At 42.8% G+C, this 23,745-nt stretch overlaps 1 protein-coding gene across 11 annotated transcripts in view; it reads right to left on the bottom strand.

Moving 5' to 3' along the window:
• Positions 1-23,745, bottom strand: part of CACNB2 (calcium voltage-gated channel auxiliary subunit beta 2) — a 455,426-nt gene that overhangs the window by 58,975 nt on the left and 372,706 nt on the right. The gene's annotated exons all lie outside the window — the stretch shown is intronic.

Here is a 23,745-nt window from a genome sequence, read left to right as displayed (position 1 = left end):
TCCTTGAGCTCGCTTAGCTACTAAAGATGATGACATTAAGCTATCCTTCATTATTTGATGCTTTGCAAATTCACAGATACACATTTATCCTCTATCTCGGCAAGACCTGCTTATCCACAGGTATTTATTCAGAAATACTGAGAAGAAGCATTGTTCTAACTGGCATTGTGTTTCTTTCACCTTGTGGGCCAGTGGGTTTCTTCTGAGCAGTTTCTCCCCGTTCCAAGAGCTCTTCATTGGGACTGGTCATCAAGGACAAGGGGGAATTGGAATAGAAAGGACCCATCGTCACATCCACGTTTTCCAGAGTGAATCCATTCCACCTGTCTCCCGTCTGAGTTCAGCACTCAGCTGAGAGCCATGGAGTTAGTCAGATCGATTCACAATACTTAGGATGCGAAAGAAGGACCAGGTTCTAGATGAGGGCACGGTAGACAGGAAGTGGGTTTAAATTTAGGAAATCTCTGGGCAAGACAGAGATGACCAGCGGCCAAGGGCCCTGTCCTCCAGCTGTGACCACGCCTTCTGGCCAAGGCCAGCATGTGGGCAGCCTGTGGGCGTGTCCCTGCACGTGTGTGTGTGTGATGCCCCTGTACCGCCTGTGTCTTTATACACGAACGTGAAACAATGTTTTTATTTAACAGATGTGTCCCAGTAAATATGACTTTTGCAGCTTTTTTTGCCAATTATTTAGTGCTGTAAAAAAGTATTTTGGGGCAAATTCTGTTGTTCAATTTAGGAGGGCATTCCTCGCTGCAGTTTTTCCATCATTGCCGTACAAGTCCTAGATCAGCAAATGCTTGGTTCTGGCCCTTTGGGGTTGATGCTGGCAGGCATGGCCAGTTGTGGCTGCAGTTCCCACCGGGGAAGGGGGCAGCGGGGGACCTCCCTGAGAATCACTGGAATGCCCCAGTGGTCTCTGTTGGGGCCCCATGGGACAGGACTTGTTATATAAAAGAGCCCCTGGCCCTGGAAAGTCCAAGGGTGACTTGCGAAGACTGCAGGCACAGCGTTCGTTCGGAAAAGCATTTCAAAGCACAAAGGCCAGCGAGCAAACTGGGCGTCCTGGCAGCATGTAGACATCCCCAGCAGGATCTCGAGGCAGGTCACCAGTTCACCCCTGAAGCCTGTGTTGTTTAATGTCCAGTCCTGTTCAACTAGGACATGATTCTAACAGCGCAATAAACCTTTTTTTTTTTTAACAGGGAAAATAAATATATAAATACACGAAATCCAATTCTTGGCATCCATTATGATTTTTAATAATAAGAGGGGCTGCTCTTCATATGGAAATATGAACAGAAGAAAAGAAAAGCAGAAGTTCCCTGGTGGCTCAGTGGACCCAGTGCTGTCATTGCTGTGGTTTGGGTCACTGCTGCTGCGCAGGATCAATCTCTGGCCTGGAATTTTTGTATGCCATGGGCATAGCCAAAGAAAGAAAGGAAGGAAGGAAGAAAGGAAGAAAGAAAAGTTGCCTATAGTTACAGTTCTAGAACCAAAACCAAATCCCTTTTTTATATTTGTATATTTATGTAGGTTAATGTATACCCTAGCTTCTTTTCAGATTAATTCTGAATAAAATGAAATACATCTTGAATAATTTTTTTCCTTGAAATATATCTTGAGTGATTCATTTCCTGAATGAGCTACTGTGACTTTTCAAGCCCAGCAAAAATCTGTGTATCTCAAATATTTGCAAATTGGCTGGATATGGGGTCCCAGTTACAAACCCATTTTCCTTTAGAATGTTGCTGCATTTCTCCAGCATTTAGTGTGAAGGCTGGACTATCCCATACCAGTCTGAGTCTCAGTTATTTGCTGTGTTTCTTTCTTTTCCTCTGGAAACTTTAAAAATGTACTCTTTATCCTTGGAATTCAAAAATTCTATCAGGATGGGAAACACAATCCTTGATAGCGTGATGGTATTGCCACTTTTCCCCCAGAAACTTTAAAAAATATATAAACTTGATTCCCATAGCTTTAATCATAATATATTTCATTTTTATCCAGTTCTTCAAATAACAGTAGTTTTTCATGTGAAACACTTTTTAAAATCTACCATTTAGGAGTTCCCACTGTGGTTCAGTGCATTAAGAACCTGACATCTGTGAGGATGTGGGTTCCATCTCTGGCCTCACTCAGTGGGTCAAGCATCTGGCTTTACCACAAGCTGTGGTGTAGGTCACAGATGAGGTATGGATCCTTGCTGAGCCACAACGGGAACTCCTAGTCCATTTTTAAAAATATAGAACTTGAAACGAGCAGTTTCACAAGTTAGAACTAGGTTTTAAAGGTTTCGTGTTTCTGGTTTTTTTTTTTTTTTTTTTTTTGGCTACACCCATGGCCTATGGAAGTTCCCAGGCGAGGAATAGAACCTGAGCGACAGCAGTTGACAAAGCTGGATCCCTAACCCACAGGGCCACACGAGAACACGCAGGGTCACGTGTTTCTCCATCTTTGCCCTTACACCAATGTGAGGTCCAACAAATCATTAACAATGTCCAATCATGATTTTTGTTTATGTGGATATGACTTTTTTTCTTCACATCTCTTTTTCACCAGATATAAAGCTCTCTTTGATGCCAAGAGGAATGAGATAATTCAAATACCCGTGGTTTTACAGTTTCTAAAAGTGCCACCAAGGATGCTGCACTGGGGGAACTAAAATCCCCCAGTGACTACAGTTCTATAAAGGTAAGAAAGGGGGAGGAAGTGGGATGGATCAGAGTTTGGAATTAGTAGATGCAAATGATTACATTTAGAATGGATAAGCGATGAGGTCGTACAGGGAACCAGATCCAGTCTCTTGGTACAGAACATGATGGAAGATAGTATGAGAAAAAGAATTCATATATAGGTATGACTGGGTCGCTTTGCTGTACAGTAGAAATGACACAACATTGTAAATCAACTGTACTTTTAAAAAACTAAATTAAAAAATGCATGGAACCCCTCTGAAAAGTTCAGGGGGATGCCTGTGGATGGTTCTGGGGCCACGTGACTTGCTTTTTCTTGCACCTATAAGAAGCTCTGTTAGCACCACGAAGGCCAGGCCTGCGGAAGAGCATAGGCTGCTGTCAAAGATATGTTTGAAGTTTACAGCAGGAGCAGTTTTTGCTTTCACACGACCTTCTAGAATCACTGGATCTAAGGCTGTCAGAAAATAATGACTGTAAATAGGAGATAATTAACTTAAAAAAAATCTCTTTGGATCCAGCAATTACACTTCTGGGCATATATCCAAAGGAAATAGAAACACTATGCCAAAGAGATATCTAGGAGTTCCCCTTGTGGCTCAGCGGTAATGAACCCAACCAGTATTCATGAGGATTTGGATTCAATCCCTGGCCTCCTCAGTGGGTTAAGGTTCCTCATTGCCATGGCTGTGGTGAAGGCTGGCAGCTGCAGCTGTAATTCGACTCCTAGTCTGGGAACTTCCATATGCCACAGGTGCAGCACTTAAAAAAAAAAAAAAAAAAAAAAAAAAAAAGGACGTATCTAGATCCCTATGTTTATAGCAGCATCATTTACAATAGTTAAGACATGGAGAGACCCCAAGTGTCCACCAACAGATGAATGGATAAAGACACCATGAAATACACACACATACACCCACAAAGGAATATTATTCAGCCACAAGAAGGAAGGAAATCCTGTCATTTGCAACAACATAGATGGACTTTGAAAGTATAATGCTAAGTGAAATAAGAAAGACAAACACTGTAGGATATCACATGTGGAGTCTCTGAAACCAAAAAACCCCCAGAAAACTCTGGTCATGAAGTGGGATGAAACAAATTACTGCAAATTCATGGCACTCCTTCTACTTTTCTCCCTAAACAATGACTTAATGAGTTAAATGTTTACCTTTGGTATATTCAGAATGTGCCAATGATAGAATACCTACGGTTAAAAAGCCAAATGCAATTCACTCAAATGAGAATAAAACTAGATTTTTTTTTTCCCCTCTGCACCAGCAGCATGTGGAAGTTCCTAGGCCAGGAATAGAACCTGTGCTGCAGTTGTGACCTGTGCCACAGCTGTAGCAATGCTGGATCCTTAACCTGCTGTGCCACTCAGGAACTTCCAGAATAAAAATAAGATTCTGATCATGATTAACAGCTACTAGAATTTTCATGCATCAGTATCTCCATTTCTTTTTTTTTTGTTTTTTTTGTTTGTTTTGCTTTTTATTGCCCACACCTATGGCATATAGAAGTTCCCAGGCTTAGGGTCAAACTGGAGCTGCAGCTGCAGGCCTATAACACAACCATGGCAATGCCAGATCCTTAACCCACAGAGCAAGGCCAGGGATTGAACCTGCATCCTCACAGACACTATGTTGGATTCTTAACCTGCTGAGCCACAATGGGAACCCCAGCGTGAGAATTCTCTAAGAGCAAACCAAAGCAACCCAGAGTGATAAAAAGAACATAACTGCAAATCATGGATCCTGATAACTGAACACAGAAACAGACCAAATAAGTGAATAATCACAGATGTGTCATAAGATAAAATTTACTATGTAGTTAAGCGAATAGAGAAGTTCAAATTTCCTGTCTAGAATGGATTCACTTAAGGAATATTGATTAAGTATGTGCCTACTAGCTTAACTTATATTCTAGTAGAGCAGATATCCTAAGTAAGATAATCCATCATTTCAAAGAGTGAATAAAGTAAAACAAAGATATGTGAGTAGAGGGTAAGGATGGGGGGAGGGTGGACAGGCCATCTGAAAAGGGGTGTTTAGGAAAAGCATCCTTTGAGTTCTCCATGGTCTGTCTCTCATCCATCCATCCATCCATCCATCTATTCATCCATCCATCCTTCTATTATTTATGCATCAGGCCCTGTTTTGGACAGTTGGGCTATATCAGTAACCAACAGAAACTAAGATTCCCTGACCTCTAAGGGCTTACATCCTAGAGGGGAGACACAGATCATAATGAATAGACATAATAAATAAAATGGTATATAACATGTTAGAAGGTGATAAGTTCTATGGAGAGAGAAAAATAGAAACAAGGTAAGGAAAGCCAGGGCCAGGTGACAGGCAGGGACAGGTTTTTTTTTTTTTTGTCTTTTTGCCTTTTCTTGGGCTGCTCCCACAGCATATGGAGGTTCCCAGGCTAGGGGTCGAATCGGAGCTGTAGCTGCCGGCCTACACCAGAGCCACAGCAACTAGGGATCCGAGCCACGTATGTGACCCGCATCACAGCTCACGGCAACGCCGGATCCTCAACCCACTGAGCAAGTCTAGGGATCGAACCCTCAACCTCATGGTTCCTAGTCGGATTTGTTAACCACTGCACCACGACGGGAACTCCATGGCAGGGACAGTTTTAAATGGGAGTGTAGGTAGCCTGCACCAAGGAGGTACCATGCGGACAGATGTTACAGAGGAGGCAAGGGAATTCGGGTACCTGAACTCTAGGCAGAGGGAAGAGCCAGAGCAGAGGCTGGCAGTGGGAGCAGGCCAGACATGCTGGGAGAAGACAAGGACATCCGAATGGCTGGCTGGGAGTTTTGCTGTGGCCAAGTGGGTTGAGGATCTGCTCTTGCCAGAAGCTGGATGTATGTGGCAGCTGCGGCGTGGATTCTAGCCCTTGCCTGGAAACTTCCATGTGCTGTGGGTGTGGCCAAAAAAAAGAATGGCTGAGCGGAGTGAACCCAGAAAAGAACAAAAGATGAGGTCAGAGGAGTTCCCACTGTGGCGCAACAAGATCAGCAGAGGCTTGGCAGTAGGTGGGACTCGGGTTCGATCCCTGGATGGGCACAGTGGATCCAGCTTTGCTGAGGCTTCATTCACAGCTTAGGCTCAGATCTGATCACTGGCCCAGGAGCTCCATATGCCTTGGGATGGCCAGAAAAAAAAAAAAAAAAAAAAAAAAAAAAGAAAAGAAAAAAGAAAAGATGACCTCAGAGCATTCAGGTGACACTTGGCTTTGTAGTTCAGAGTCCAGACTTGTAGCTTTTATTCTAAGTGAGATGAGACATCGCTGGAGGCTTTTCAGCAGAGGAATGATGTGGTCTGACGTCTTGAAAAGGGCTATGAGGGTTGTTGAACTGAGAAGGGGCTTTGGGGACTTTGAACTGGAAACAGGGAAACCAGGTGGAGATGCTCACAGCAACCCACATGGAGAGACGACAGTGGTTAAATGAGGGTGGCAGCAGTGGAGGTGGTAAAAAAAAAAAACGCCCCATGTTTGGATACATTTTCACAGTAGAGTCAACCGAACTTGCTGATAGATTTGATAAGGGTGTGAATGAAAGAGAGTGAATGATGAGTCCAAAGGTTTTGGGTCCCAATGATGAGAAGGATGAGGTGATACAGAAAGGCTACAGTGGTTAGGAGGCAAAAAAATTTTTTTTTATATTTATTTTAATTTTTTGTTGTATCTGCTACATACAGAAGTTCCTAGGCCAAGTTCAAACCTGTGCCACAGCAGTGACCCCAGTCGCTGCAGTGACAACACCTGATCCTTAACTGCACTACAAAAGAATTCCCTACATTTTAAAAAAATGAGGTATAGTTGACTAACAATACATTTGTTTCAATCACACAACCTAATGATTCAATATTTTTATAGATTACACAAAAATGTTACATTTTGAACACGTAAAATTTGAGATTGTAGGCAACACCCAAGTAAGTTTTTTTTGTGTGTGTGTGTGTGTTTTTTTAGGGCCAATAAGCAGGCTAGGGGTCCAACTGGAGCTACAGCTGCCGACCTACACCATAGCTCACGGCAATGCAGGATCCTTAACCCACTGAGCGAGGCCAGGGATCGAACCTGCAACCTCATGGATCCTAGTCGGGATCATTAACCACTGAGCCACAAAGGGAACTCCCCCAAGTCGAATTTGGAAGAGTGCTCAAGGTCTGAAAGTTTGACAGAAAGATGGAGGCTAAAGATATGAGGTGGTAAGTCCTAGGCATGCTGATGACATTTAAAGGCATGAGTCTGGATCACATTGCCAAGGACATTAATACATGCGGGAGCCCTTCAGCTGCAAAAGAGCCTCAGAATAAGCCACCGTGGAGAAGGACAGCTAAGACTGTGGTTTCTAGGAAGCAAGCATCTCAAAGAGCCGGAAGTGATCAACTGTGCCAGATGCTGCTAATCAGTCAAGGAAGATGAGGGCTGACAACTGCCATGTGGATTTCACAACCTAGAGGCTGCTGTTGACAAGATCCCACTTAGCGGCTTACTGGGGATGGAAGTCATATTAGAGTTAAATAAGATTAAAAGGAGGGGAATTACAAAACGGCTTAAAGACTTAAACATAAGACATGACACCATCAAACTACAAGACAGCAGAGGCAAAACACTCTCTGACCTCAACGGTACCCATGTTTTCTTAAGTCCGTTTCTCAAGGCAATAGAAACAAAAGCAAAAATAAACACGTAGGACCTAATCAAACTTACAAGCTGTTGCCCAGCAAAAGAAACCATAAAAAGAAAAGACGAGGGAAAAAAAAAGACAACCTGCGGAAGGGGGGAATGTATTTGCAGACAGTGCAACCGACAAGGGCTCTGTCTCCAAAATATACAAACAGCTCATACAACTAAGCAACAAAAACACAAACAACCCAATTGAAAAATGGGCAGAAAACCCAAATAGACATTTCTGCAAAGAAGACATACAGATGGCTAGTAGGCACATGAAAAGATGCTCAGCATCCCTAACTCTTAGGGAAATGCAAATCAAAACTACAATGAGGTACCACCTCACTGTTCAGAATGGCCATCATTAAAAAGTTTACAAATAATAGGAGTGCCTGCTGTGTCACAGCGGGGAAAGATTCCAATTTCAGTGACTTGAGTTGCTGAGATCTGGTTCCATCCCTGGCCTGGTGTGGTGTGTATATGTGTATAACTAAGTCACTTTGCTGTACAGAAGAAATTAGCTTGGGTTGCAGCTGCAGCTCAGATTTAATCCCTGGCCTGGAAAACTCCATATGCTGAGAGTGCAGCCATTAAGCCAAGAACAAGTTTACAAATAACAAATACTGGAGAGGGTCTGGAGAAAAGGGAACCCTCCTACACTGTTGGTGGGAATGTAAGTTAGTGCACCCATTAAGGAAAAACAGAATGGAGGTTCCTCAGCAAACTAAACATAGAGCTAACATATGATCCAGCAGTTCCACTCCTGGGCATATACCCAGACAAAACAAAGAACCAAGGGATAGATGCACCCCTATCTTCACAGCAGCACTAGTCACAATAGCCAAGACATGGAAACAACCTGAATGTCCATCAACAGATGAATGGATTATGAAGATGTGGTACCTATATACAATGGAATACGACTATACCATAAACAAGACTGAAATAATGCTGTTTGCAGATGGATAGACGTAGAGATTCTCATACTAAGTGAAGTAATTCAGAAAGAGAAAGACCAACACCATATGATACCACTTACATGTGGAATCTAAAACAGGGCACAAGTGAACATACCTACAAAACAGAACCAGTCTCATAGACACAGAGAACAGACTTGTGGTTGCCAAGGGGGTGGGAGGAGGAAGTGGGATGGACCGGGAGTTTGGGCTTAGTAGATGCAAACTATTACAATTATAATGGATAAGCAATGCGGTCCTACTGTACAGCACAGGCAACTATATACAATCTCCTGGGATAAACCATAATGGGAAAGAATACAAAAAGAATGTACATATGTGTATAACTAAGTCACTTTGCTGTGTAGCAGAAATTAGCACCACACTGTAAATCAACCATATTTCAATTAAAAAATGAGAGCAACTGGACATAGTAAGTATTGACAATTCTGTTAAAGAATCTCACTAGGGAAGAAAGAAATGAGGTGACTGGTGGGAGAAGTGGGTTAAGATTTTTTTCATTCAAAGTAACAAATAACAAAAATCAGAGTTCCCATTGTGGCTCAGCAGTAACGGACCTGACTAGTATCCATGAGGACGGGGGTTTGATCCCTGGCATGCTCAGCAGCATTGCTATGAGTTGTGGTGTCGGCTGCGGATGTGGTTTGGATCCCACGTTGCTATGGCTGTGGTGTAGGCCGGCAGCAGCAGCTCTGATTGGACTCCTAGCCTGGGAACTTCCATATGCCCTAAAAAGCAAAGCAAAAACAAAAACAGAACACCAAAAATAACAAAAATTGATGTTGATGGGAATGAGTCAGTAGAGAGTAAAAAAACGTGATGATCCATGAATCAGAGGACAGCACTGCTGGGGCACTGTTTCTGCTTTGGCAGAGGAGGCAGTGGGATCCAGTGTTGAAGTGGCCGGCGTGGCCTCTGACACCGGCAGGGGGGGTCATCTCCCGAGACCAGCAAGGAGGCAGCTTGTGCAAGGGCAGACCCTGGCTATGGAGGTGATGGAATGCCATCCTCTAATGATTTCACTTTCCCAGTGGGATAGGAAAGTGGGAGTAGAGACAGAGAGGAAAGTATGAGAGGTTTGAGAAAGGAGGAAAGAATGCAAGAGCATCCTCCACGAGCGAGGAAGATCCAATGGACGAGGGCGGTAAGGTGGGCTTGTCCGGCTGTCTCACAGGCCCACATGCGAGTCAAGGTCATGTATTTAGCAAACTAGCCTTGCCATGCTGGAAGGTCATGAGCATCATCACAGAGGGTAACAGAGTTAAAAACCTTGAAAAGGAATTCCCGTCGTGGCGCAGTGGTTAACGAATCCGACTAGGAACCATGAGGTTGCGGGTTCGGTCCCTGGCCTTGCTCAGTGGGTTAAGGATCCGGCATTGCCGTGAGCTGTGGTGTAGGTCGCAGACGCCAGACGCGGCTCGGATCCCGAGTTGCTGCGACCCTGGCGTAGGCTGGTGGCTACAGCTCTGATTAGACCCCTAGCCTTGGAACCTCCATGTGCCGTGGGAGCGGCCCTAGAAAAGGCAAAAAGACAACACAACAACAACAACAAGAAACCTTGAAAATATCATGGCCTTAAAATGACCTTTTCCCATCTTGCTTTGAATTTTCTACAGCAATTTCAAAGAGGTGTATTTTACAGTATGTATCATCTATATATTTGGGAACAGTTTAACCTCCTTTCCTGGACTGATCACTCAACCAGGTTAGAACCCTGTTCAGGTAAATGATTTCTATTTCTATTTCTTTTTTATGCCAGCCTCCAAGCTAGGTATACATTAATAACTGCTAAAGGACTCAATTAGGGCATTGATTCCTTTTCGCTACAGGCATCGATTATCAGGTGCTTATCGAGAACCTACACTAGGCAAAGTTCTAATACCGTGACTCCAGAGTCCACAAAAATCGAATGGCCGAATGAATCATTCTGGAAGTAAGGCTGGTATCATCAGGATTTTGCTTTATATAGTTAGTGTGCATACATGTAAGTGCAAATGTACCTACATAATTATTGAATTGAAAATGGCTCTATTAAGAATTAAGCAAAGGAGCAAATATTTAAAACCAAATTTGAAATGTGAGCACCTTAAAAGCCACTGAAATGACTTTACAATCTTGATACAAGTGAGATTTCTGTATGGAGTAAAAAAGATACGGAATATCTACTTTTTGTTCCCTTTTCAATAGATGATTAAAAAGTAGATAAGCTCAGAGTTCCTGTCATGGCTCAGTGGAAACAAATCCGACTGGTATCCATGAGGATGCGGGTTTGATCCCCGGCCTCTCTCAGTAGGTTGAGGATCCAGCACTGCTGTGAGCTGTGCTGTAGGTTGCCAAAGTGGCTTGGATCCCATGTTGCTGTGGCTGTGGCTCCAATTTGACCCCTAGCCTCGGAACCTCCATACGCAGTAGGTGCAGCCCTAAAAAGCAAAAACAACAACAACAACAACAAAAAAAAAAACCCAAAAAGCTCTTGCAAAAATGTTTTGGGGAGTGATCATAGTAATCCTTAAAATATTATATTCACCTTAAAAAGCTGAACTGAAGTACAAAAATAAAGGCAACATTTATAAATGCTGAAATCAAGGCAGTCCTCAAAGTGGTAGAATCAACATGCACAGTAACAGTAATCTTGACAAATACATCTATCTACCTATATAGCGAAAACATGGCACCCTTTCAATTTGCTTGTCAGAGAATTGATCACTTTGGACCCAGGGTCTTCGACTAAGATATACAGAGGACGAATTCCAGTTGCCAAGAAAAGCAAACATCCATGGAGAAACTTACCCAATGAGAAATCCTATACAAAGAAGAGCAACGATTATCTGTAGTTTTGGTGCAGGACCCTGGCATTTATTGTTCGTTCTCTTCAGTCGCTTTCAATAAAAGTGTAAGGGCTTCATTGCCCCAGTGGAGCAATGTCTTCAATAGGCAGTGTGACCCCCTCTAGGCCACTGGGGAAGAAACCAATATGACAGGAAAGTGCTCGATCTTATTTCTTCTGGGTTGTGAAATGTCTATCTCCCTGCCTTAGAGGAAAGGTGAAGTGACTTTCAATTAAGTCAGCCTCTTAAGAAAAGAACTGTTAATACTTGATTTTACCACTGATTAGTCTCACCAAGCAGTCTAACAGCAGTCAAGTTATTTTGGAGCATGGAATTCCCATCGTGGTACAGCGGAAACAAATCTGACTAGGAACCTTGACGTTGCAGGTTCGATCCCTGGCCTCGCTCAGTGGGTTAAGGATCCGGGGCTGCCATGCTCTGTGGTGTAGGTTGCAGACACGGCTCAGATCCTGCGTTGCTGTGGCTGTGGCGAAGGCTGGCAGCTGTAGCTCTCATTAGACCCCTAGACTGGGAACCACCATATGCCATAAAAAGCAAAAAATGAAAAAAAAGAAGAAACAAGTTATTTTAGAAGCTAATGGAATAATTCAGGAGCAAGCACAATTTTTACTTTGGGACTGTCGTAAAAACAAAAACAAACCAGGGAGTTCCCATCATGGCTCAGCGGTAACAAACCCGACTAGTGTCCATGAGGAAGCGGGTTCAATCCTTGGTCTTTCTCAGTGGGTTAAGGATCCAGTGCTGCTGTGAGCTGTGGTGAAGGTCACAGATGAGGCTGAAATCCTGCATTGGTGTAGGCCAGCAGCTGCAGCTTCACTTTGATCCCTAGCCTGGGAATTCCCATGTGCCGAGGGTGCGGCCCAAAAAAAGAAAAACCAAAACCAAACAAAACCTGAAAGTCCGGAGTTCCCGTCGTGGCGCAGTGGTTAACGAATCCGACTAGGAACCATGAAGTTGCAGGTTCGGTCCCTGCCCTTGCTCAGTGGGTTAACGATCCGGCGTTGCCGTGAGCTGTGGTGTAGGTTGCAGACGCGGCTCGGATCCCGCGTTGCTGTGGCCCTGGCGTAGGCCGGTGGCTACAGCTCCGATTCAACCCCTAGCCTGGGAACCTCCATATGCCGCGGGAGCGGCCCAAGAAATAGCAAAAAAAAAAAAAAACAAAAACAAAAACCAAAAAAACCCTGAAAGTCCAATTCAGTTTTTTTTTTTTTTTTTTTCAGTTGTAGTTTTGTTAAGGATTCAGTATTTCATCAAATACGGTCAGAGGGATGTGGCCCTAATCCAATGGAATCAGTATCCTTGGACAAGGAAGAGGAGACACCAGAGACCTCTCTCCCTGGGCGCACAGAGAAACATCAAGGGCCAGGGAGAAGGCGGCCACCTGGAGGCCAAGGAGAGAAGCCTCACAGAAATAGACCCTCGCCAGAAGCAGACTGTGATCAGAGCTACGAGAATATCAACTTCTGCTGCTGACACCACGCAGGCGCTGGCATTCTGTGATGGCCGCCCAAGTAGACTCAAATAGCTGCCTTACCAGACCAACAGGTGGATCTAGACTTCTAACGACAAACACAAATTTAATCGCTATTGTTTTGATATCAGAGTGATTCAAAATCACAGATTATTTCTCTCTCTCTCTCTTTTTTTTTTTTGGTCTTTTTTTTGGTCTTTTTAGGGCTGCAACCACGGCATCTGGAGGTTCCCAGGCCAGGGGCTGAATCAGAGCGACAGCTGCTGGCCTACCCCACAGCCACAGCCACGCAGGATCTGAGCCATGTCTGCAACCTACACCACAGCTCACTGCAATGCCAGATCCTTAACCCACTGAACGAGGCCCAGGATCGAACCCGCAAACCTCATGGTTTCTAGTTGGATTCGATTCCGCCGTGCCATGATGGGAACTCCATCAGTTATTTCTTTATCCAACATTGCCACATACACTTCAGAGAAAAGTAGAAAAATGTCAAGCCTTTAAAACCCACTCTGTTTTTTCCAACGCATGGTTTCTTGGCATCTATTTTGTTTGAAATCCAGCACTGTACCCTTCAACAGACAGGATGCTGCAGGATACAGGTTAGCCTAATTAAAAAAAAATTTTTTTTTTTATAAAGTTGCTCTGTCCAATTGCTTTTATTTTTTCTTCTTTATTTTTAAAAAATTTTTGGACACTCCCATGGCATGCAGAAGTTTCCAGGCCAGGGATCAAACCAGAGCCACAGCAGTGGCCCAAGCCACAGCAGTGACAATGCCATATCCTTAACCCACTGAGCCACCGGGGAACTCCCAGGGTGTTCACTCTTAAGCCCAACGAGACGCTAGTCAGGGAGCTTGTGTCTACACCACTCCAAACCACCTCAGCTAAGCCAGGTTCAAACATTCCTATTCATTCTCTTTAGCTGTTAAGTGGCTACGTCTTTTATGGAGCTATGGCTTTCAAGTCCCGAATAACAGCTTCACGTTTCCATTCTTTCTCTTTGCTTATCTGTTAGACTTCACCCAGGAAGCTATTGTACTTCTTACCTGGTTTTCCCTAATTTATACCAGTTCTATTTTCTTGAAGCTGCAAAAATTTTAAAAACAAAATATAAAAAGTGCAGTGATATAGAACCATCTTGAACAGGGACCAGGCACACCATCCTACGAAGTATCTTAGTCCACAACGGACAGATCAGAAACATCCGGAATCTCTAATGCCAAGTGGTTTTGCGTGCCACCATCACGCCTCTGCTCAGAACCTGTATTTCACAATAAGGCTGGGAATGAAAGAATCAAGAGGAACCCAGAGTGGTATCCCTTCCAAACTATTCCTTGCATTTACACTGTCATAAAAAGGTCTATTCTGTAGTCATTTAGAAAACTGCACACTACAAAGAATTTCCAAAGAGGCATTCTAAACAAATGCAAGGAAAGCCTTTAAAAAGCACAGGCTGACAAACACGGGGAGAAACGCTGTACAGTGTTTTAATTCTGTAATCTTCACTTTCCTCTTCACTCCTGCAGCTGTGACTTTAGGGAGGTCCATGTAGTTCTAGGGATCAAAAGTTATGCCTGTCTGTGTTGATTTGGTTATTGTTTATTTTGCACTGAGTGTTTTATTTCTCTTCAGAAGAAAAAAAAAAAAAAAAGTCACAGCAGAGGACCAAAACCCAATGTTCTGGCAGGATGCAATTCAGGGAACAGAAGTGAAGGACAAGAATGAAACAGAGAAGGAGAGAATAAAAGAGTAAGGGGATCCATTACTGACTTGGCCGCCACTAGGTATGATGGATCACTTACTCTTTCTGGACCATCCTCTGAAAAGCTGCTTCTTCCATATCTGGGGACAGCCTGTCAGCAGGAGGGCATTATTTCACTGTTTTAATCACCTGCCGGTCAAAAGTGTGCCCCCTTGCAGGTAACCCCCCCCCAATGCTCCCATGGATCAAACATGATAAGCACCATTGTCTGACACTAGGACACCTTGCTGTCTTCTAAAGATGAACAGGAGGCAAGATGCAGGAGGATCCTGTACAGAGGGACTGCCACAAAGATGGATGGGACAAGAGGCAGAGTAGGTGAGGAGCATTTGCTGGGTGCTAAAGAGGTACCTACATCTCCACAAATCTAAGAGTACAGAAGTTACTTCAAGCATCTTCTGTGACTACAGTGGCATGAAACTAGACATCAACCAAGGGGGCAGTGGGGGGTGGGGGAGGAAGTGAAAAAACAGACTATGTGGAGACTAAACAATATGTTACTAAAAAACCCAATGGGTCAATGAGGAAATCAAAAAGGAAATTAAAGGAGTGTTTGTCGTGGCTCAGTGGTAATGCTTCTGACTGGTATCCATGAGGATGTGGGTTTAAACCCTGGCTCCGCTTAATGGATTGGGGATCCAGCGCTGCTGTGAGCTGTGGTATAGGTTGCAGGCACAGCTCAGATCCTGCTTTGCTGTGGCTGTGGTGTAGGGCAGCAGTTGCAGCTTCAGTTTGACCCCTAGCCTGGAAACTTTCATATGCCACAGGTGGTGGCCCTAGAAATTACAAAATAGCCTGAGACAAACAACAATGAAAACACATCCATTCAAAATCTATGGGATGCCACAAAAGCAGTTCTTAGAGGGAAGTTCATAGCAATACAGGCCTTCCTTGCTCCCCCTCCCTGCAAAAAAAGAAAAATCTCAAATCAATAACCTAACCTACCACCTAAAAGATAGAAAAAGAACAAACAAAATCTAAGGTCAACAGAAGGAAGCAATCATAAAGATCAGAGAGGAAATCAATAAAATGGAGATTTAAAAAAACAATAGAAAAAAAAAATCAATAAAACCAGGAGCTGGTTCTTTGAAAGGGTCCACCAAATTGACAGCCCTCTGGCCAGACTCACCAAGATGAGAAAGAGAGAGAACCTAAGTAAACAAAATAAGAAATGAAAAAGGAGAAGAGGCACTTACAGTATTATGATATATGTTTTTTGTATTTAAAAACATATCTTAGTTCATGCTGCTATAATGAAGTACCATTAAACTGAGTAGCTTATAAGCAAAAGAAATTTATTTCTCACATGAATGGAAGCTGGGCATCTGAAGCCAGGGTGCCAGCATGGATGGCTTCTGGTGGCAACCTCTTTCTAGTGGCAGACCACCATCCCGTTTCCTCAGAGGCAGCAAAGACGGTGAGAGGGTTCTCTGCGGTTCCCTTTGGAAGGGCACTAATCCCGTTCACGAGGGCTCCACCCGCATGGCTTCATTACCTCCCAAATGTCCCAACTCTTAATAACTTCACACTGTGGGGCTAGGATTTCAACATGTAAATGTGTGGGGGGAGACGAAAACATTCAGTCCATGGCACACACCTATTATTATTTTTTCTTTTTATGGCTGCACCTGCTGCAAATGGAGGTTCCCAGGTTAGGGGTCAAATCAGAGCTGCAACTGCAGGCCTACGCCACAGCCACAGCAATGTGGGATGTGAGTGGCATCTGTGACCTATGTTGCAGTTTGTGGCAATACTGGATCTTTAACCCACTGACCAAGGCCAGGGATTGAACCCACATCCTCATGGAGACTACTTCAGGTCCTTCACCTGCTGAGCCACAATGGGAACTCCCATTGCACACATCTAAAACATTCTTTCCTTAATTATTTCCTTACATTAATTTTTAGATTAAAGGGTATTTATATATTTGACATCTATTACTAAATTTTCCTCCAGGAAGATGTGCTAATTCTATTGCCCACAAACACAGCGTAAAATTATCTATTCCCTCTTAGCCTTGACTAGCGATCCTAAGCGCTAAGAATCAAGATGATAGGCTAGAGACATAAAAATTCTGAATTCTGTTATCTGCAGCTCAACTGCTTACAATGGGTAAAATTAACTCAGTAATCAAATAATTTCCTCTTTAATTTATCAAGTTATTTATTGAGTTTTCCAATGCGCAGTAATGGGAACTCAAGAAGAGAAAAGTTTTTGCTCTGGAAGGCTGATATAGTAGAAGAGAAACAATAAAGTAATAACAATATTATCCGGGGTATTTCTAAGAAGTTAGAGGAAGGAGATGCATTTTACGTGATGGTGTGTACCATACTTAGCGCTTAAACAGAAGCACTTGCCTTATCCTAGAGGGTTAAGGACAATCAGCCTTTAGTAACCACATTGGTAAGCAACCACAAGAGAAAAAAAAAAAATCCCACACCTCCAACATTTAAAATCCAAATTAAAAAAATGAACTGCGATCCTCAAATAATTTGAATAATTTTTTTTCTCATAATCATAAATTTATCCAAGTTAGTTGGGACACCTTTAAGAAGGTATTCTTAGAAAAAAGATGTATGTATACTCTAGAGTTGCTTCCACTGTCTGAAATTATTTCAAATTCCACTTCTGGTAGATATTTTAACTATGGAAACCTAAACAACACACCCTAGGTATGCAAAATAGATTAACATCCCTACATTACGAATGAGGAAACCCATACACGAATCAAACAGCTGGGTAAACTGAAGGACCAGCATGTCCCTCCCAAAGCCACTTCTCCCCTAACTATTACCCTATAGAAGAATCTGAAATACAGAAAATGCTTCAAAAGAGACGGCCACTCAGATATCATTTATGATGGAGAAAAAAATGGAAGAAGGGAAAATGTAAACCTCAGAGATAGCAAAATTGGAAAATAATTTATAACACATCCACACGAAGGAATAGTATGCAAACATTTAACAGTATATTTACAAAGGAGAAAATAAGAAAGATTGGTATGACAATGACTTGACAGAGAATAAAAAAGCATTACGGAAAACTGAAGTAACCAAAACTTGATTCTTAGAATATGTCATAATAATATGAATAAAATAATATAATATAAATATATATTATAATATATCATATAATATAAATATAAATAATATAATATAATATAATATGAATAATATAAATATATTATTATTTAATATAAGTAAAATAAAATAATATAATAATATGAATAAAATAATAAAATAATGTGAATAAAAGAGAGAAATGTGTGCATGGTTGCAGGCACCTCCTCCTTCGCCTTTGTGACTTATGTCTTGATAGTCCCCCCCTTTCCTCTTTGGGGCAGTATTTCAGCTGATGACCTTCTGGGCTGTAGTTAGTGGGCAAAACAAAAGATGCCCCGGTCACCTGTGAGAACAGCCGCTCTCAAGGGGGGGCCACTGAGCCCTGAGGGCACTCAGGAAAGCATATCAAAGGAGTGATTCCTGTAAGCCCAGGTCTTTACAGCTTCCCAGAGAAAATGGTTTTCTGTAAATCTTCCTTAAATCTGGTTCTCTGTCAGTCTTTTGTTCCTACTACCTTCTCTTTGTTGCAAAAACTCAAATATCCTAGCTTCCCCCCTCGCCTCCTTGGAGCAGTTTCTCAGGGCTACCCGAGATGCCATCTCCCGGGGTTAAGTCCTAATTTCACCCCAAATAAAACTTAACTCTCAACTTAAAAAGATCTTTTAAAAAAGAGAGCGAGACTAAAAGAGAGGGCATCATTACTTACCAGACAGAAATAAAAAGATTTGTGAATGAATACTGTGAATAATTGCACACCAAAAAATTAGATGCCTAGACAAAATGGAGACCTTTCTAGAAAGATGCAAACTATCAGAACTGACTCAAGTAGAAATAGAAACCTAAACAGACCTATAACAAAGTAAAGAGATGGAAGTAGTGAATTTTCAAAGTTCCCAGGAAGAAAAGCCTGGGAGTAGATGTCTTCACAGATGAATATTCCCCAAACAGGTAAAGAAGACACCAGTGCTTCACAAACTCTTCCAAAAAATCAAACAGGAGGGACCATTTCCCAACTCACTCTATGAGGCCAGTATGAACCTGATAACAAAAACCAGATCAATACGTTGCAATAAAACTATAGCCCCAAATCTCTTACATTGACACAAGTGTCCTTAACCGACGACTAGCAAACCAAGCTCAGTAACAGGTAAAAAGGATTGTACACCACGACCATGTGGGATTTATTCCAGGAATGTACAAGTTGACCTAACATATAAAAATCAATACATGTAAAACACTACACTAGAAGAATCAAGGACAAAAACTGCACGATCTTCTCAACAGAAGTATTTGACAAAATTCAATACCCTTTCATGATAAACACATTCATGCCAAGGTTCATGCCAGCATTATTCACAGTAGCCAAAAAGTAAAACATTTCAAATGTCCATCAGCTGGGCATTGTCTTCATGGCTCAGTGGTTAAGGAACTTGACTAGGATCCATGAGGATGCAGGGTCCATCCCTGGCCTTGCCCAGCGGGTTAAGGATCCAGCGTTGCCGTGAGGTGGGGTGTAGGTCGCAGACACAGCTTAGATTCCAAGTTGCTGCGGCTGTGGTGTAGGCCGGCAGCTGCAGCTCCGATTCAACACCTAACCTGGAAACCTCCATATGCTGCAGGTGCAGCCCTAAAAAGCAAAACAAAACAAACAAACAAAACCCTAAAACAAAAATCAAAACCCAAAACCAACCAATCAGCCAACCAACCAAACAAAACATTGCCTGACTCTTAAAGTAACAAGCTGTCTTCCATATGCTGCAGGTGCAGCCCTAAAAAGCAAAACAAAACAAACAAACAAAACCCTAAAACAAAAACCAAAACCCAAAACCAACCAATCAGCCAACCAACCAAACAAAACATTGCCTGACTCTTAAAGTAACAAGCTGTCTTCCTTGTGCATGTCAAGCATTGCCTCAGAGGACAGTTCTAACAATCTGTCAAGACCTTTTGAGAAAACATCAGTCGATGATGGGTCCCTGAAGGTTTCAAAAATTTTTTATGGTTCTCATTAGCTGTCTTCCTGGAATTTTTATTAAGAACTCCAGGTATACCAGCAGAAATTTCTCAGCACAGGGGATCATAGACTCTGTGGTTATTTGTATTTATTGCTTTAAGAAAAAAATTAAGGGAAAGGGTTTCAGGAATACTATAGAGGGAAATCTATGTCTGTGTGTATATCCAACAAAATTAAAGCTTTCTTTCTTTTTTTCTTTTCTTTTCTTTTCTTTTTTTTTTGGTCTTTTCATCTCTTTAGGGCCGCACCTGGGGCACACAGAAGTTCCCAGGTTAGGGGTCTAACTGGAGCTGTTGCTGCTGGCCACAGCCACAGCCACAGAAATGCCAGATCTGAGCTGTGTCTGCGATCTATACCACAGCTCACAGCAACACTGGATCCTCAAACCACTGAGCGAGGCCAGGGATTGAACCCACAACCTCATGGTTTCTAGCCAGATTTGCTGTTTGCGCCATGACAGGAATTCCAGCTTTCTATTTTTAAAAAGAAATGTGCAATTCCCATTGTGGCTCAGAGAGTTAAGAACCAAACATAGTGGCTGTGAGGGTGCAGGTTTGATCGCTGGGCTGCTCAGTGGGATAAGGATCCGGCACTGCCACAAGCTGCAGCATAGGCTGCAGATGCGGCTCGGGTCTGACATTGCTGTGACTGTGGTGTAGGCCAGCGTCTGCCCCTCTGCTTTAACTCCTAGCCAGGGAACTTACATACACTGCAAGTGCAGCTGGAAAAAGAAAAAATAATAATAATAAAAAGAAATGCTAAAAACTGGAGTTTCCTTTTGGTGCAGTGGGTTAAGGAACCGGCATTGTTGCTGTAGCAGCTCAGGCTGCTGCTACGGCGCAAGTTCAATCCCCCACCTGGGAACTTCTACAGGCTGCAGGTGCAGCAAAAAAACAAACAAACAAAAAAAAAAAAAAACGAACAAAAGAAATGCCTTTTTTTTTTTTGTCTTTTTGCCTTTGCTAGGGCCGCTCTCTCAGCATATGGAGGTTCCCAGGCTAGGGGTCTAATTAGAGCTATAGCTGCCGGCCTACGCCAGAGCCACAGCAATGAGGGATCCGAGCCTCGTCTGCAACCTACACCACAGCTGACAGCAACACTGGACCCTTAACTCACCCTTAACCCACTGAGCAAGGCCAGGGATCAAACCCGCAACCTCATGGTTCTTAGTCGGATTTGTTAACCACTGAGCCACGACAGGAACTCCTATTTTTGAACTACTATTAGCAGTTGCAAAACCAAACAAAACAAAAATGTGATTTTTGTCTCCCAAATAGTGAAATCAAATAGATGATGGGAACTCCAAGAAATGCCAAATATTAACTACAATTTTAATCATCCAAGTAGTCATAGATTTAGAGGATTCTTGCCCCTTCATGTGTAACAGAAGAATTTGGGAGAAGTTGTAATGAAGAAATGAATTACAATTTACATCTTTCCTTTTGTGTATCCTGCTCATTTTGTTTAAATTCAGCTGTGCCAGGTCTCCCGTAACTATTTAAGCTGATAAGGAATCAGTAGTGCACCCATGGAGGGAACGGCCTTGCGGAGAGTTTTTTTTCCTAAGTACCTCTTTTTGAAAAAATTTCCATCTTTATTGAGATATAATTGACAAATAAGATTCTAGGATATTGAAAGTGTACAACATGATGATTTGATAGACATATATATATTGTGAAAAGATTCCCCCCACTGAGTGAATCAATGCATCTATATCACCTCTCATATTTACTTCTTTTTTTGGAGAACAATTTTTTTTTTGTCTTTTTAGGTCGGCACCTATGGCATATGGAAGTTTCCAGGCTAGGGGTCAAATCAGAGCTACAGCTGCTGGTCTATACCACAGCCATGGCAACGCGGGATCCAAGCCATGTCTGTGACCTACACACAACTCAGGGCAACGCCGGATCCTCAACCCACTGAGCAAGGCCAGGGAACAAACCTGTGTCCTCAGGGATGCTAGCCAGATTCTTTTCCACTGATCCAAGATGGGAACTCCTGGAGAACATTTAAATTCTACTCTCTTGACAAATTTCAAGCCTCCAACACAATGGTATCAACTAGAGTCACCACGTTGTATACAATAGACCCTCAAACCTTATTTGTCTGAAGGTTTGTGCTGTTTTACCAACATCTCCCGCTTTCCCCCACTGCTCCCACCCCCCAATGGCTTTTCCTAATGGGTGGGCCCACTGTGAACTCCGGAATAGCTACGAAGAGTCTTGGAGGCAATTCTTCCTCTGGATCTTTCTAATAGACAACGGACGAAATAAGAAAAATGAAACCCCCATTGGAGAATAAAAAATAGGTCCAACATAACTGGTCGCAACATAAGCATGATTATATGTAGGTGAGTTACAAATGGTACCTTGCAGGGTTTTATACGGATTGCCACCTATTCCTTCTACGGTTTGGTGGTTCAGAAATCTCCTCACCTGATCTAATACAACACTTCCTTTTCTCACAAGTCTAAGCTCAGCAGACACACCTCTGCCCAGGATGACAGCTTTTGCCTTAGACAGGCCCCTTAATACAATAGCAGCCTGTTTGCAATTGCCTGAAATTCACTATGCATATACACGTTAGCAAATGTACAAAAAAAGGCTTTTCCTTCCAGGGTTCTCTCTTCTAAAACAAAAGCAAAACCTGATGCCAATTACTGAGAAACCAGAGACTGTCTTTCCTTGCTACCCTGTGGTCCTTATCTCGCCCCTGATCTGTGTTCTCCCCATATTCCCTGGTCTTCATCAAGTTGAAAAACAGCCAGATTTGTATCTATATCTGCTCCTCCTGAGGGGAGAGGATTCAAACATGGGGAGGCCACCATCGCTGGGCTCCCAACTACCAGCCCCCCTTATAAGAGCATAAGGAATGTTTACTCCTCATGCATTTCATGCTTGAAATCAAGCTTGACTGTGCCACAAGGAACCTAGTTTTATTGTTGTTTCTTTTTAGGGCCACGTCTACAGCATATCAAAGTTCCCTGGGTTATAGATCCAATTGGAGCTACAGCTGCGACCTATGCCACAGCCATGGCAACACTGGATCCTTAACCCACTGAGTGAGGCCGGGGATCGAACCCATTTCCTCATGGATACTAGTCAAGTTCTTAATCCGCCAAGCCGCAACGGGTACTCCTGCCAGCTAGTTTTCACTGTATCCATTTTCAGTATCTTTAACAAGTTCTCGGGAACATAACTATGAGAAACCACCCCAAAAAGGAACATTTAAATTGCGAAATTCTAAAGAATTTTAAACTGCGGTTCAACAGAGGCCAGGGCTCTGCCCAGTGGTTCTGTGGGAAACAGGAGTCACTATATGACAGGGAAGGCCTGGGCAGACTGACCCTGGCCATGAACAGGCTATGTGACCCAGTGCATGTCAACTTGTTGAAATCCCTGTTCATGTGTCTCAAAGAGTGTTTTGTGAATCTGAGGCAATCCGGACCACATAGAGCTCTTGGCACAGGGCCTGGCACAGGGACAGACTCAAAACAATGGAGACCATCAAAATATGAAGTGGCAAAGGACCCTTTCTCATCACGGCTGAGTTCTGCCAGTCTGGTACTAGCAGCTACATAGTAAGATTTGCTTATTTGGGAGCTGGGGGGCGGGGTTCAGGGAACTGTCAGTCAAAGGCTTCTGCATCCAAAGATCAGTAACTACTGCCCTGGAAGCAACTTAAATGTCCATTGACAGATGAATGGATACAGAGGACGTGTACATATATACAATACATACCATGGAATATTACTCAGCCAAAAAAAGGGAATGAAAAAAAACCATTTACAGCAACTTGGATGGACCTAGAGATGATCATATGAAGTGAAGTCAGACAGAGAAAGACAATATCCTCTGATAACACTTATGTGCAGAATCTAAAACAGGACACAAATGAACTTATTTATGAAACAGAAACAGACTCACAGACAGAGAACAGAACTGTGGTTGCTAGGGAGGAGGGAACGATTAGGAGTTTGGGATTAGCAGATGCAAACTAGTACATATAGGATGGATAAACCACAAGGCCCCACTGTCTAACACAGGAAACTCTATTCAATGTCCTGTGATAAACCAGAATGGAAAAGCATCTGAAAAACAATGTATATATGTATATTTGCTGCATGGCAGAAATGAACACAACATTGTAAATTAACTAGAGTTGTATAAAATTGCAAAAAATTACAGAATGGGTTCATGGCTGAGAAGGCACCCCA

This window comes from Sus scrofa, chromosome 10 (genome assembly GCF_054392235.1).
Source record: "Sus scrofa isolate SSC_HxYL_T2T_F1_AM1 chromosome 10, Sscrofa_HxYL_maternal_Yorkshire_Landrace_v2.0, whole genome shotgun sequence".
Lineage (NCBI taxonomy): Eukaryota > Metazoa > Chordata > Mammalia > Artiodactyla > Suidae > Sus > Sus scrofa.
Note: the sequence above shows the minus strand (reverse complement) of the source record. Positions and strands in the feature narration are given on the sequence as shown.